This window comes from Aethalodelphis obliquidens, unplaced genomic scaffold (assembly GCF_003676395.1).
Source record: "Aethalodelphis obliquidens isolate GAN/ISIS:26980383/991018 unplaced genomic scaffold, ASM367639v1 scaffold6, whole genome shotgun sequence".
Lineage (NCBI taxonomy): Eukaryota > Metazoa > Chordata > Mammalia > Artiodactyla > Delphinidae > Aethalodelphis > Aethalodelphis obliquidens.
In genome coordinates, this window is record NW_020837950.1 from 34946165 (window position 1) to 34960847 (window position 14683).

Here is a 14683-nt window from a genome sequence, read left to right on the forward strand (position 1 = left end):
AATGAGGTGATAGATTTTCAACTATAATGACTATGAATGTGGGATGCTGTCTGAAGATGAACCAGGACATGGAACCCACAGGACTGAAGGAACAGGTGAAATGTGCCCAGCTCTGCCTGGAAGTTGGGTCCACCATATGCCAGAGTCAATCACACTTCCCAAGACAGGCTGTTCCAAAGCCAGGAACACCATCACACCATCACCTGTGAATCATTTACACTGCCTTCACTAAATAGTTGACCTCCGCACAGCAAAATGGGTCCACAAGCTCCCCAAACATCATGGGGATGGTGCATAATTTGCCGAGCAATGCTCGACCTTTCCATGCAGGGAGAATGAAGCTTGGACAGCTGCCAAAGTTGACAAGGGCATCAGCTGGAATGGAGAGGAGCAGCAGCTCCAAGGAAGATTGTGTCTGAGAAGCAAAAGCAACTACTGAATCCTAGATTCCCAAGGCAAAAGCAAGGCAGGGAAATATGAGAGTCAGACTACCTCTGTGCAGGAGTGCGAGCCAGGAAGGGGGAGCACATTGTTAGCATGTGTTTTGGAAGTCTAGGGAAATATTATTGATGCCACACTCTTCCTGATTGCTGAGAATCTGAGACCCAATCAATCAATCCTGTCCTTTGCAAATCATCATTGCCTCTGGCAAGAAGCATATTTAGTAAATAACCAAGCATTTTGAGATGATGGGATATAACAATGTGGGTTTGGGGAAAGAATATTGGAAGTGCGGTTTTCTGTACCTGGAATACTTTCTTCTCTCCCCCTTACGCACTTGAAAAATTCCTGCTTCTTTTTCAAGAATCATCTCAAGGATCACTTCCTCCAAGAAGCTTTCCTTCACACACTCAGGCAGACCAAATTTCCCTTCTCATGAACAACTACATTTTGTAAATGTTGGTCTCCTACAGTGGACTGCAAGATTCTTGGTGACAGGGAACATGCTGAAATCTGTAGTCATAATAAACAATAGATGGTATATGGATAAATGTTTGTAGAACAAATGAATGAAACAAACAAGACAAATACTGTGACTTACAAGATATTTTCCCAGCCATTGCATAGAGTATTGCTGCTTTAAGGATCAACAGTAATATCAGAAGAGCATGTCAAAATGAGTATGAAAGAAGCAAACACACAGTTTACTTGACATTTTCAAGAATCTTTCTGCACCTTGATCCATATGAACGAGTACTTGCCATTTCTGACCCCATGTCGGCTTCAGCCCTTTGAGTTTGGCATCTGGTTGATGTTATAATGACCTGACTCTTAATTGGGTGATTGAATTCTTGAATCGACACACATATTTTCAGAGTGAGTTTCCAGCCCTGTCACTTGGAAGCTGTGTGACCTCAGTTTAGTAAGTTAACTTCTCTGAACTTCAGCATTCTTATTTGTAAAACTAGCACATTACTAGTATATTATCAATATACCTACCTCTTTGTGATGCTGTGAATATTAAATGAGATAGTGTATGTAAAGATCTTAGCATAAGTATCTAGCACTTAGTAAGCATTGAATAAATGTTGGCTATTACTATGTTTTTGCTTTACTCCAAGAGGTATGGTTTACTCTGTCTCTGTACTTGCCTTCTATTTTCTCTACCAGCACCACACATCTTCAGCTTGGCTCTGGGACTTGCTGTCTGAATACACAATACCCAGTGGGCAGTCCCAGAATGTGTTTGACAACCACAGGCTCCATCCTTTTAATGGTAACCTATTTCCATTCTCTGGACACTTCTAAAGATCAGAATTAAAGAACTGAATGATCTTAAGTTATTTTTAAGTTAGCAGTCTGTGCTACTTTGAAAGCAACTCCCCACAAAGACTGGGTCATATAAAGCTCTGGCTTACATTTGGGTTACTTGATCTTAAAGCTATAGTAACAGGTAAAATTTAAATAGCATGAACTATATGCTTGGCACTTTTCAAAGTATTTAAAATTTTTCTTATGATAAATTGAGGCACAGAAAAGTATCCTGTGTATGAAGATAGGGCTTGTTATACTATGTTTAGGAGAGCTTGCTCTTTGGGGGTAGATAATAAGTTCATATACCTGTGGAAATAAATACATTATCACTACTAAAGTGTCCAATATTTCCCAGTTTTAGACATCAAGGAAGAGACAGTTTCTGGTACAGAAAATCAAGCCTTGTAAGGTGTAGATGGGCAAGAAAATGGATGCTCATCTTCTTCTGAACCCACTCTCTTTAGCTAAGATTTTTACGTATCTAAACATACGTGAAGGAAGGTGGGAGAAGTTGGCAATAGCCTCAGAAAAGTGTGTGAATGGGGGCAAAGCTGGGAGACAGCCTGTGAAGAGCCCAAGGCTGCTGTTAGATAGCAAGTATCCTATAAACCAAAATATCAGGTGGTGCACTGCTCTCTGGGGTTAAGTCTCCTCTGTGACCTCAGAGTCCTGCTGGTCATTCTTGACTGATTCTGTTGTACCATGGAAAATGAAGGAATGGATTTAGGTCTACCTTGGATGCATGTGAAAGTAAGTCTCTGAAAATAGCTTTGCTGGCAGCAACAATAATAAGAGGCCAAAGGGATGAGTGTGTCTCTGGGATGAGAAAGAACCCTCCCCTACTATGGGGAGCTTTCACATCCATTGTTGTCCAAGGTGGATGAGGATTAAATTTTATTAAAGGTTCTGGTACATTTCTTTACCTGTCCAAAGGTGAGCGAAACCCATAGGAGAATGAAAAAGGAGGCTTCTTTCAGCCAAATCTGGAGGCTGCTCTAAGTCAGGTAATTGGGGTCCCAGGGAAAGAAAGAAAAATAAATTAAATTCCTTCATCTGGAAAATAAATACCAAATGGAAAGTTAGTGTATGCACTGCATGAGTGAGTAAGGGAGGTTTAATTCTCTAATCATTGCCTCTAGTTTTCCCATGGAGATAAGCAGCAAGTTGGTGGGGAGAGATAATCAGGGCATAAATACTGTGCCTTCCTGGCTTCTCTTACCTAATTACATAATAAAAATATTTCCCTTTAACTACTTAGTTCTGTTTTTTAAAAAATTTTAAGACAATATTTTAATCTTATGCTTGATTTGAAACAAAACCACAGATTTACTTAGCAAACTCCAATGACACTGAATTCAGTGTTGGGACTTCAATATGATAGGATCTCAATATGATGAGCTCCCCCAGAAAGCATCACTTCTGACGCCCCTGGACACTTCTCACAACACACTTCCACACACTTCTATGACATTTTAGATCTCAAATGGTGTTTTTTCACCATTTCAGCATCCATTTACAAAATTCACCACCAAGAGTCTATGATTTCACTAATATTCACCTATGTTCTTTTGAAATGTTGTTGTCTATTAAGCAAACTATATATATAAAGTAATAATTAGTTTGTTTCTCCCATTTTGTATTTAAATTTTCCAAAAAGTGTTTCTTTCAAGTGATCGACTTGAAATTGATCAATAGAATCCCAGCCAAAATTCATTCAAAGATCATGAATAGAGTGAGTGCCTACTATGTGCCAGGTATTGTTTGGGATATTTGGAATAAGACAGTGAACAAAATGTTTTTAAAAATTCCAGGTCCTTGATTAGCACAAATTCTAGTGGAAAAGTAAAGTCAAGACAAATTTACAAGAAAATAATAAGTAAATTATATTGTGTACTATAAGGTCATAAGTGCTATTAGAAAAAGGAAAGCAAGGTCAGTGCAATATCCATGAATATGTATGGGGTGACATGACGAACATTGGTGGGGATGGTTAGGGGGTAACTTAAAATAGACTGGTCAGCCCAGAATTCATGGAGAAAGTGCTGGTTAAAGGAAGTAAGAGTGAGCCATATGTATATCAGGGGGGTGAGTATTCTAAGCAAAGCCAGGAACATCAAAACATGCTTAGTGTCAGGGGCACAGCCGTCCCTGGTACAGCTGGGCAGAATCCAAGGAAAGAGTTGTAGATGACACAGAGATAGCTGAAGAAGACATGGTGGAGAGCTGCATTGGACATTGGAAAGACAATGCCTTCACTCCAAGGAATGGAGAACCTTGGAGGATTTTAAAGCAAGGAATGACATGGTAAGAAAAGTATCATTTTTCCTAGGCTGTGCACTTCTATTTCATCTACCTATAAGATATCCAGCAGGCTTCCTGGAGTATTGAAAATACCTAAAGCATCTTCCAGGACCACCTCTGGTCTACAGGAAAAGTCCAAGAACCCAGGATTGCTGCCAATATTTGTGTTACAGAGGAGAAAATGGAAACTCAAAATGGGCAGTGGACTAGCCTATGGTCAGCCCCTGAGATGAGACTTAAACTCACAAGTTTTAGAAAAAATTCTAGTGAGGAAGTAAGCTCATTATATAATATTTGTCAGACTAAAATCAATCAAGTACCTTCCAGCTGATGGGAAAGATAGCTTTTCAAGAAAAAGAACTTGTCTTTCAATGCTCAGACCAAGGCAATCCCTTCTAAGAAGCTTTCTCTACTCCCATCCCCAAGTGGGAAATGAGTGAATGCTGCCAGTTCCAGACCTCCACAGCTGTTGGTGCACATTCATGACAACTGTCCTGTATGGAGCCTTTACGATGGGCCAGGCATTTAACCTCCATAATCTCTAAACTTCTCAGCAACCTCTGACGCAGGTACAATTATCTTTATTTTACAAATGAATACATGGAGCCTCAAGGAAGTTCAGTAATTTTCTCAGAATCACACAGCTAGCAAGTTGCAGAGGTCTACTGCACACAGCCTTGGAAACCCATCCTGTTGCAGATTTGGATTCAAGTCCATTTTCAGCTGTGTATAAGTGCCAGCGAAGGCTGGGAGCTCATCTCTTTCAGTCACACTGGATCCCCGGCAGCTAGAGTAGTACTGGGCCCAAAGGGGTTGCTCAGTAGATATTTGCTGAATGATGTTCTCACTGAGGCTCAAATTCCTAATATATAAAATTCTGATTCCGTATAAAAATTGAACTAGATAATAAAGGAGAAAGTGTTTTATAACTCACAAAGACCTATATAATGGTTATTCCAAACCTGAGATGCTATGATTTGACCTTTAGTTGCTGTTATGTATGTACATTTCCTCTCTTAATAGCCTGTAAATAAGCTATGATATATGATGGAACATTGTGCCACCATGTAGTCTGATGAATAAATAATCAGGAAGAGACTTTGTTTGGGGGATGATACAAAAGGCATACAAGAATTAAATCAAAATAACTATGCATCCCTCAAACTGTACCTGTGCACTGTATCCTATAGGACCTGGCCCTTTAAAAAGCGACAACCAAAGTTGTCACTCTCAGGAGTCTGAACTCCTCTCTCAAGTTCAGGACTTCTGACTTGCAGGTCATTCTCCTTCAGTGCCTATATCAACTTGCATAAACAACTACAGAAATCAATGGATGCTGCAGCTGGATGGGGAGAGACTGCAAAACAGATGATTTTCCTCCCTAAGGAAGAGAAGAGGTAAAGGGGAATAGGGGAATTGACTGAAGGTGTCAGGCCAGTCCTTTCTTGGGGCGGGGGGGGGGGGGGGGGGGGGGGGGTTGGAGGTGGTGCGTGGAGCTCTTAGGAGGGCAGGTTGCCACTCTAGCAGCACAGAGATGCCTTCTTTTGACAGATAAGGCTGACAGAACTGCTTAGGGGGCCCTAACTGGCTTCCTGTTACTCTCCAAGGACTTGGCCTGGTTTCCTCTCCAAAGTCGTACTGCCAGCCTCCTTTCTCTCTGAGTTATTGCCCTAAAAACCTGCCTGTGGAGAGGGACCCTGGATTCTCAGCCACAACCCGCCCACCCCTTATTGCTGTCACAAAAGATGTGCACAAGGGCCCTATGTGCCTCCTGTGGAGAAACACAGATGTCCACAGCAGTCATGGCTCTATACAGGGCTGACTCACAGCCTAGGTGTCTGGTTCATCATGCCAGGTTCTGTCTATAGAGCTTCCCAGTGACCCAGTGGTCTCTGACTATCTTCTCTCATCCCTGTCATATCAGGGATCTGATCCCTGATCATCCCTGCAGCCTCCCCTCTCACCAAATCTGCTCTCCCCTCAGACCCCATCCTTTCTGAATTCCAGGCATTCCCCAACCCCTCTTTTCTAATGGGTGCCCAGGATTTTTTTTTTCCAGATATGGCAAAACACACCAACACAGAAATGACTGTCATGAGGGAGGAAGTTTACTCACCATTCTCATGCACCCACAGAGAACCATGCAGGGAAGCACCACAGCGAATCAGGAGGCAGAGGGGAGAGAGGGACTATGGGCAAGTGCCTCTATTGTGCTTTCCACAGGAAAGAACAAGTGAGGCAGAGTGAGTAGGTTTAGGACTGGCTAGTTTGAATAATTCCAGTGGGTTCTGGGGCATGGGAGCTCTCTGTAGTAATCTGGTACCTGATCTGGGGTGATTAGGACAGGGAAAGTGGCCTGGAGTGTGAGATCCAGATAAAGGGGATGGTTGGTGGTCTAGCCTGTGGATTGGCTGGTTTGCATAGGAAAGACTCACTCACAGGTTAGTTATCTCCAGGAATTAGCTATCTCTGGGAGGGGCAGTCCCTCAAGAGTTGGCAGAGCCACAGGATGTCAAAACATCAAACATATAGAACAAATATATAAAATTGCATTTGTTAATTACTTCTCAACGAAGTTGGAAAAAATATAGAATGAAAAGACATGATTATTACACCCCCCACACTCTCCCAGGTATCCTAGAAGGGCTGGTTTCATACCTATGGGCACCCGGAGAGAGGAGGCTAATTGTTTGGCATCCCTAGGTATTGGGGGACCCATCACTCCTAATTCCCAGCTCACCTCAATCAGTAGTCAAGGAGAACTCATGATTGAACCAGCTCACTGAACCAAGTGCTCCACTGTGCTTTGAAAGAGGGATCTGGGAGTGAGAAAGATAAATCCCTGCCCCTAAGGAATGTCCCTTAACTGTTTAGTCAACATCTCTAGAGGACCATGAGTCAGCCACTGTGCAAGGCTTTGGGGGATAAACATAGTGAAATGGACACAGCCTTTCTGTGTTAGCTTCCTGGGGCTGCCATTAAACTGTACCACAAACTGGGAGACTTTAAAAAACAGAAATTTATTATCTCCATTCTGGAGGCTAGACATCTTGAAATCAAGGTGTTGGAGGGACATGCTTCTCTGAAGTCTCTGGGGAAGAAACCTTCTTGCTTCTTCCACCTTCTGGTGTTGCTGGCAAACCTTGGTGTTTCTGGGCTTCAGGTTGCATTACTCTGATCTCTGGCCCCATCTTCACATGGTTGTCTTCCAGCTGTATCTGTGTCTCTGTCTTCACATTGTATTCTCCTCTCTGAATGTCTGTATCCAAATTTCTCTCTTCTTATAAGGACACCAGTCATTGGGTTATGTACAGCCCACCCTACTCCAATATGACCTCATCTTAATTACATCTACAAAGACCTTATTTCCAAATAAGATCACATTCACAGATATTAGGTGTTTGGGGAGGCATAATTTAACCCACAATACTCCCCATGATGTATTCTCCACATAGCCAGAAGAGAAAGACGCATCCAGAAATGACCTGTGATATTTTGTGGGGGAGGTATTTTGAAAAGATCCCAACACTTGTATATTGAAAACATGTAAAGTTCTTTATTCACTCTATCTATATCCTTACTTCCCTCTCAAAATCCTCTCTTATGGCAGATGTAATTTTTGTCATGACTAGACAGCACCTCTGTGTCCTCAAAGAATGCCAATCCAGGTCACTTCAGAATCCAAGGCAAAGAAAACCTGATCACATCTCACTTCTTGCCAATGCTGCCCTGAGAGAGTATCAGTGAATTTTGTGTATTGGGAAAGTATATGTCTTAGTCTGTCAGGTGCTTTAACAAAATACCAGACACTGGATGGTTTAAAAATAAGAGAAATTCATTTCTTACGGTTCTGGTGACTAAGTCCAGTATCAAGGTGCTAGCACATTCAGCGTCTTCCAGGTTGCAGACTGCTAACATCTGGTTATGTCCTCACATGGAAGGGGAAGGGGCAAGGAAGCTCTGTGGGGTCTCTTTTAAAAGAACACTTACCCATGGCAGAGGAATAAGATATGGAGATCACGTTCCTCCACACAGATACGTCAGAACTACATCTACATGTGGAACAATTCCTACAGAACACCTACTGAATGCTGGCAGAAGACCTCAGACTTCCCAAAAGGCAAGAAACTACTCACGTACCTGGGTAGGGCAAAACAAAATAGAAAAAGCAGAGATAAAAGAATAGGGATGGGACCTGAACCTCTGGGAGGGAGCTGTGAAGGAGGAAAAGTTTCCACACACTAGGAAGCTCCTTCACTGGCAGAGACAGAGGGTGGCAGGGGGAAGCTTTGGAGCCACAGAGGAGAGCGCAGCAACAGGGGTGCAGGGGGCAAAGTGGAGAGATTCCCACACAGAGGATCAGTGCCAACCAGCACTCACCACCCTGGAAAGCTTGTATGCTCACCCGCTGGGGCAGGTGGGGGCTAGGAGCTGAGGCTTGGGCTTCAGAGGTCAGATCGCAGGGAGAGGACTGGGGTTGGCTGCGTGAACACAGCCTGAAGGCGGCTAGTGCCCCACAGCCAGCCGGGAAGGAGTCCAGGAAAAACTCTGGACCTGCCTAAGAGGCAAGAAACCATTGTTTCAGGGTGCGCAAGGAGAGCAGATTCAGAGCACTGCCTAAATGAGCTCCAGAGATGGGCACGAGCCACGGCTATCACCGTGGACCCCAGAGACAGGCATGAAACACTAAGGCTGCTGCTACAGCCACCAAGAGGCCTGTGTGCAAGCACAAGTCACTATCCACACCTCCCCTCCTGGGAGCCTGTGCAGCCTGCCACCGCCAGGGTCCCGTGATCCAGGGAAAAGTTCGGCGCACCTCAGGCTGTTGCAACATCATGCCAGTCTCTGGCCCCATGGGGTCACCCCGCATTCCGTACCCCTCCCTCCCCCAGCCTGAGTGAGCCAGAGCACCCTAATCAGCTGCTACTTTAACCCCATCCTGTCTGAGTGAAGAACAGATGCCCTCAGGTGACGTAAATGCAGAGGCAGGGACAAATCCAAAGCTGAACCCCAGGAGCTGTGCGAACAAAGAAGAGAAAGGGAAATTACTCCCAGCAGTAACGTCTCCACAATCAACTTGATGTACCCTGCATCTGTGGAACACCTGATAGACAACGAATCATCCCAAAATCGAGGCGGTGGACTTTGAGAGCAACTGTAGATTTAGAGATTGCTTTCTGCATCTAATTTGTTGCTGGCTTTATGTTTATCTTAGTTTAGTATTTAGAGTTTATTATCACGGGTAGATTTGTTAATTGATATGTTAGTTCTCTTCCTCCTTTCTTTTTTTTATATACAGATATATATTTATTTTCCTTTTCCTCTCTTTGTGTGTATATGTATGTTTCCTTTTGTGATTTTGTCTGTATACATTTGCTTTTACCATTTGACCTAGGGTTCTGACTGGTCTTTTTGTTTGTTTTTTGTTTTGTTTATTTTTTTACTATAGTTTTTAATGCTTGCTATCATTGGTAGATTTGTTTTTTGGTTTGGTAGCTCTCTTCTTTCTTTCTTTTGCTTTTTTTTTTATACTTTTTAATTTTTTCAATTTAATAATTATGTTTTATTTTTTATTTTAATAACTTTATTTTATTTTTTCTTTCTTCCTTTCTTTTTTTTCCCCCCCTTTTCTTCTGAGCCGTGGGGCTGACAGGGTCTTGGTGCTCTGACTGGGTGTCAGGACTGTGCCTCTGAGATGGAGGAGACAAGTTCAGGACATTGGTCCACCAGAGACCATCCAGCTGCATGTAATAACAAACAGCAAATGATCTCGCAGAGATATCCATCTCAATGCTAAGACCCAGCTCCACTCAATGACCAGTGCTGGACACTCTATGCCAAACAAAAAACAAAACCGGAACACAACCCCACCCATTAACAGAGAAGCTGCCTAAAATCATAATAAGGCCACAGACACTCCAAACACACCATCAGATGTGGTCCTGCCACCAGAAAGACAAGATCCAGCCTCATCCACCAGAACACAGGAACCAGTTCCCTCCACCAAGAAGCCTACACAACCCACTGAAGCGACCTTAGCCACTGGGGGCAGACACCAAAAACAGTGGGAACTGTGAACCTGCAGCCTATGAAAAGGAGACCTCAAACACAGTAAGTTAAGCAAAATGACAAGACAGAGAAACACACAGCAGATGAGAAAGCAAGGTAAAAACCAACAAAACCTAACAAATGAAGAGGAAATAAGCAGTCTACCTGAAAAATAATTCAGAGTAATGATAGTAAAGATGATCCAAAAGCTTGGAAATACAATGCAGAAACTACAAGAAACTTTTAACAAGGACCTAGAAGAACTAAAGAGCAAAAGAAAATAATGAACAACACAATAAATGAAATTTAAAATTCTCTACAAAGAATCAATAGCAGAATAACTGAGGCAGAAGAACAGATAAGTGACCTGGAAGATAAAAGAGTGGAAATAACTAGCACAGAGCAGACTAAAGAAAAAAGAATGGCAAGAAGTGAGGACAGTCTCAGAGACCTCTGGGATAACATTAAATGCACCAACATTCAAATTATAGGCATCCCAGTAAAAGAAGAGAAAAAGAAAGGGACTGAGAAAATATTTGAAGAAACTATAGTTCAAAGTTTTCCTAATATGGGAAAGGAAATAGTCAATCAAGTCCAGGAAATGTAGAAAATCCCATACAGGATAAATCCAAGGAGAAACATGTCAAGACACATATTAATCAAACAATCAAAAATTAAATACAAAGAAAAAATATTAAAAGCAGCAGGGAAAAACAACAGATAACATACAAGGGAATCCCCATAAGGTTAACAGCTGATCTTTCAGCAGAAATTCTGCAAGCCAGAAGGGAGGGGCAAGACATATTTAAAGTGATGAAAGGGAAAAAAACTACAACAAAGATTACTCTACCCAGCAAGGATATCATTCAGATTTGATGGAGAAATTAAAACCTTTACAGACAAGCAAAAGCTAAGAGAATTCAGCACCAAAAAACCAGCTTTACAACAAATGCTAAAGGAACTTCTCTAGGAGGGAAACACAGGAGAAGGAAAAGACCTACAGTAAAAAAAACAAAACAACTAAGAAACTGGTAATAGGAACACACATATCAATAATTACCTCAAGTGTAAATGATCTAAATATTCTAACCAAAAGACACACACTGGCTGAATGGATACAAAAGCAAGACCTACATATATATATGCCATCTACAAGAGACACACTTCAGACCTAGGGGCATAAACAGACTGAAAGTGTGGGGATGGAAAAAGATATTCCATGCAAATGGAAATCAATAGAAAGCTGGAGTAACAATTCTCATATCAAACAAAATAGACTTTAAAATAAAGACTGTTACAAGAGACAAAGAGGAAACTACATAATGATCAAGGGATCAATTCAAGAAGAAGATATAACTATTGCAAATATTTATGTACCCAAATAGAAGCACCTCAATACATAAGAAAAATGCTAACAGGCATAAAAGGGGAAACTGACAGTAACACACTCATAGTAGGGGACTTTAACACCCCATTTTCACAAATGGACACATCATCCAAAATCAAAATAAATAAGGAAAAAAAAACCTTTAAATGATACAATAAACAAGATGAACTTAATTGATATTTATAGGACATTCCATCCAAAAACAATAGAATACACGTTCTTCTTAAGTGCTTATGGAACATTCTCCAGGATACAACATATCTTGGGTCACAAATCAAGCCTTGGTAAATTTAAGAAAGTTGAAAGCTTATCAAGTATATTTTCTGACCACAACATTATGAGACTTGATATCAATTAGAGGGAAAAATCTGTAAAAAATACAAACACATGGAGACTAAACAATACACTATTAAATAAGCAAGAGATCACTGAAGAAATCAGAGAGGAAATCAAAAAATACCTGGAAATAAATGATAATGAAAATATGACAACCCAAAACCTATGGGATGCAGCAAAAGCAGTTTTAAGAGGGAAGTTTATACCAATGCAATCCCACCTCAAGAAACAAGAAACAGCTCAAATAAACAATCTAACCTTACACCTAAACCATTAGAGAAAGAAGGGAAAATAACCCTCAAAGTTAGCAGAAGGAAAGAAATCATAAAGATCAGATCAGAAATAAATGAAAAAGAAATGAAGGAAACAATAGCAAAGGGCAATAAAACTGAAAGATGGTTCTTTGAGAAGATAAACAAAATTCATAAATCATTAGCAAGACCTATCAAGAAAAAAAGGGAGAAGACTCAAATCAGTAGAATTAGAAATGAAAAAGGAGAAATAAAAACAGACACTAGAGAAATACAAAGGATCATGAGTTATCACTACAAGCAACTCTATGCCAATAAAATGTACAACCTGGAAGAAATGGACAAATTCTTAGAAAAGCACAACTTGCCAAGACTGAATCAGGAAGAAATAGAAAATAAGAACAGACCAATCACAAGCACTGAAATTGATACTGTGATTAAAAATCTTCCAACAAACAAAAACCCAGGACCAGATGGCTTCACATGCGAATTCTATCAAACATTTAGAGAAGAGCTAACACCTGCCTTTCTCAAACTCTTCCAAAATATAGCAGAGGGAGGAATGCTCCCAAACCCATTCTATAAGGCCACCATCACCCTGATACCAAAACCAGACAAGGATGCCACAAAGAAAGAAAACTACAGGCCAATAGCAATGATGAACATAGATGCAAAAATCCTCAACAAAATACTAGCAAACAGAATCCAACAGCACATTAAAAGGATCATACACCATGATCAAGTGGGGTTTATTCCAGGAATGCAAGAATTCTTCAATATACAAAAATCAATCAACGTGATACACCATACTAACAAATTGAAGGAGAAAAACCATATGATCATCTCAATAGATGCAGAGAAAACTTTTGACAAAATTCAACACCCATTTATGATAAAAACCCTGCAGAAAGTAGGCATAGAGGGAACTTTCCTTAACATAATAGAGGCCATATATGACAAACCCACAGCCAACGTAGTCCTCAATGGTGAAAAACTGAAAGCATTTCCACTAAGATCAGGAACAGGACAATGTTGCCCACTCTCACCACTGTTATTCAACATAGTTTTGGAAGTTTTAGCCACAGCAATCAGAGAAGACATAGAAATAAAAGGAATCCAAATTGGAAGACAAGAAGTAAAGCTGTCACTGTTTGCAGATGACATGATACTGTGCATAGAGAATCCTAAAGATGCTACCAGAAAACTACTAGAGTTAATCATGAATTTGGTAAAGTAGCAGGATACAAAATTAATGTACAGAAATCTCTGGCATTCCTATACACTAATGATGAAAAATCTGAAAGTGAAATCAAGAAAACACTCCCATTTACCATTGCAACAAAAAGAATAAAATATCTAGGAATAAACCTACCTAAGGAGACAAAAGACCTGTATGCAGAAAGATATAAGACACTGATGAAAGAAATTAAAGATGACATAAACAGATGGAGAGATATACCATATTCTTGGAGTGGAAGAATCAACATTGTGAAAATGGTTCAACTACCCAAAGCAATCTACAGATTCAATGCAATCGCTATCAACTACCAGTGACATTTTTTACAGAACTAGAACAAAAAAATTCACAATTTGTATGGAAATATAAAAGACCCCAAATAGCCAAAGCAATCTTGAGAATGAAAATCGGAGCTGGAGGAATCAGGCTCCCTGACTTCAGACTATACAACAAATCTTCAGTAATCAACACAGTATGGTACTGGCACAAAAACAGAAATATAGATCAATGGAACAGGATAGAAAGCCCAGAGATAAACCCATGCACATATGGTCACCTTATCTTTGATAAAGAAGGCAAGAATATACAATGGAGGAAAGACAGCCTCTTCAATAGTGGTGCTGGGAAAACTGGACAGCTACATGTTAAAGAATGAAATTAGAACACTCCCTAACACCATACACAAAAATAAACTCAAAATGGATTAAAGACCTCAATGTAAGGCCAGACACTATAAAACTCTTAGAGGAAAACATAGGCAGAACACTCTATGACATAAATCAGAGGAAGATCCTTTATGACCCACCTCCCAGAGAAATGGAAATAAAAATAAACAAATGGGACCTAAAGAAACTTCAAAGCTTTTACACAGCAAATGAAACCATAAACAAAACCAAAAGACAGCCCTCAGAATGGGAGAAAATATTTGCAAATGAAGCAACTGACAAAGGATTAATCTCCAAAATTTACAAGCAGTTCATGCAGTTCAATAACAAAAAAAGAAACAACCAATCCAAAAATGGGCAGAAGATCTAAATAGACGTTTCTCCAAAGAAGATATACAGATTGCCAACAAACACATGAAAGAATGCTCAACATCATTAATCATTAGAGAAATGCAAATCAAAACTACAATGAGATATCATCTCACACCAGTCAGAATGGCCATCATCAAAAAATCTAGAAACAATAAATGCTGCAGAGGGTGTGGAGAAAAGGGAACACTCTTGCACTGCTGGTGGGAATGTGAATTGGTACAGTCACTATGGAGAACAGTATTGAGGTTCCTTAAAAAACTACAAATAGAACTACCATATGACCCAGCAATTCCACTACTGGGCATATACCCTGAGAAAACCATAATTCAAA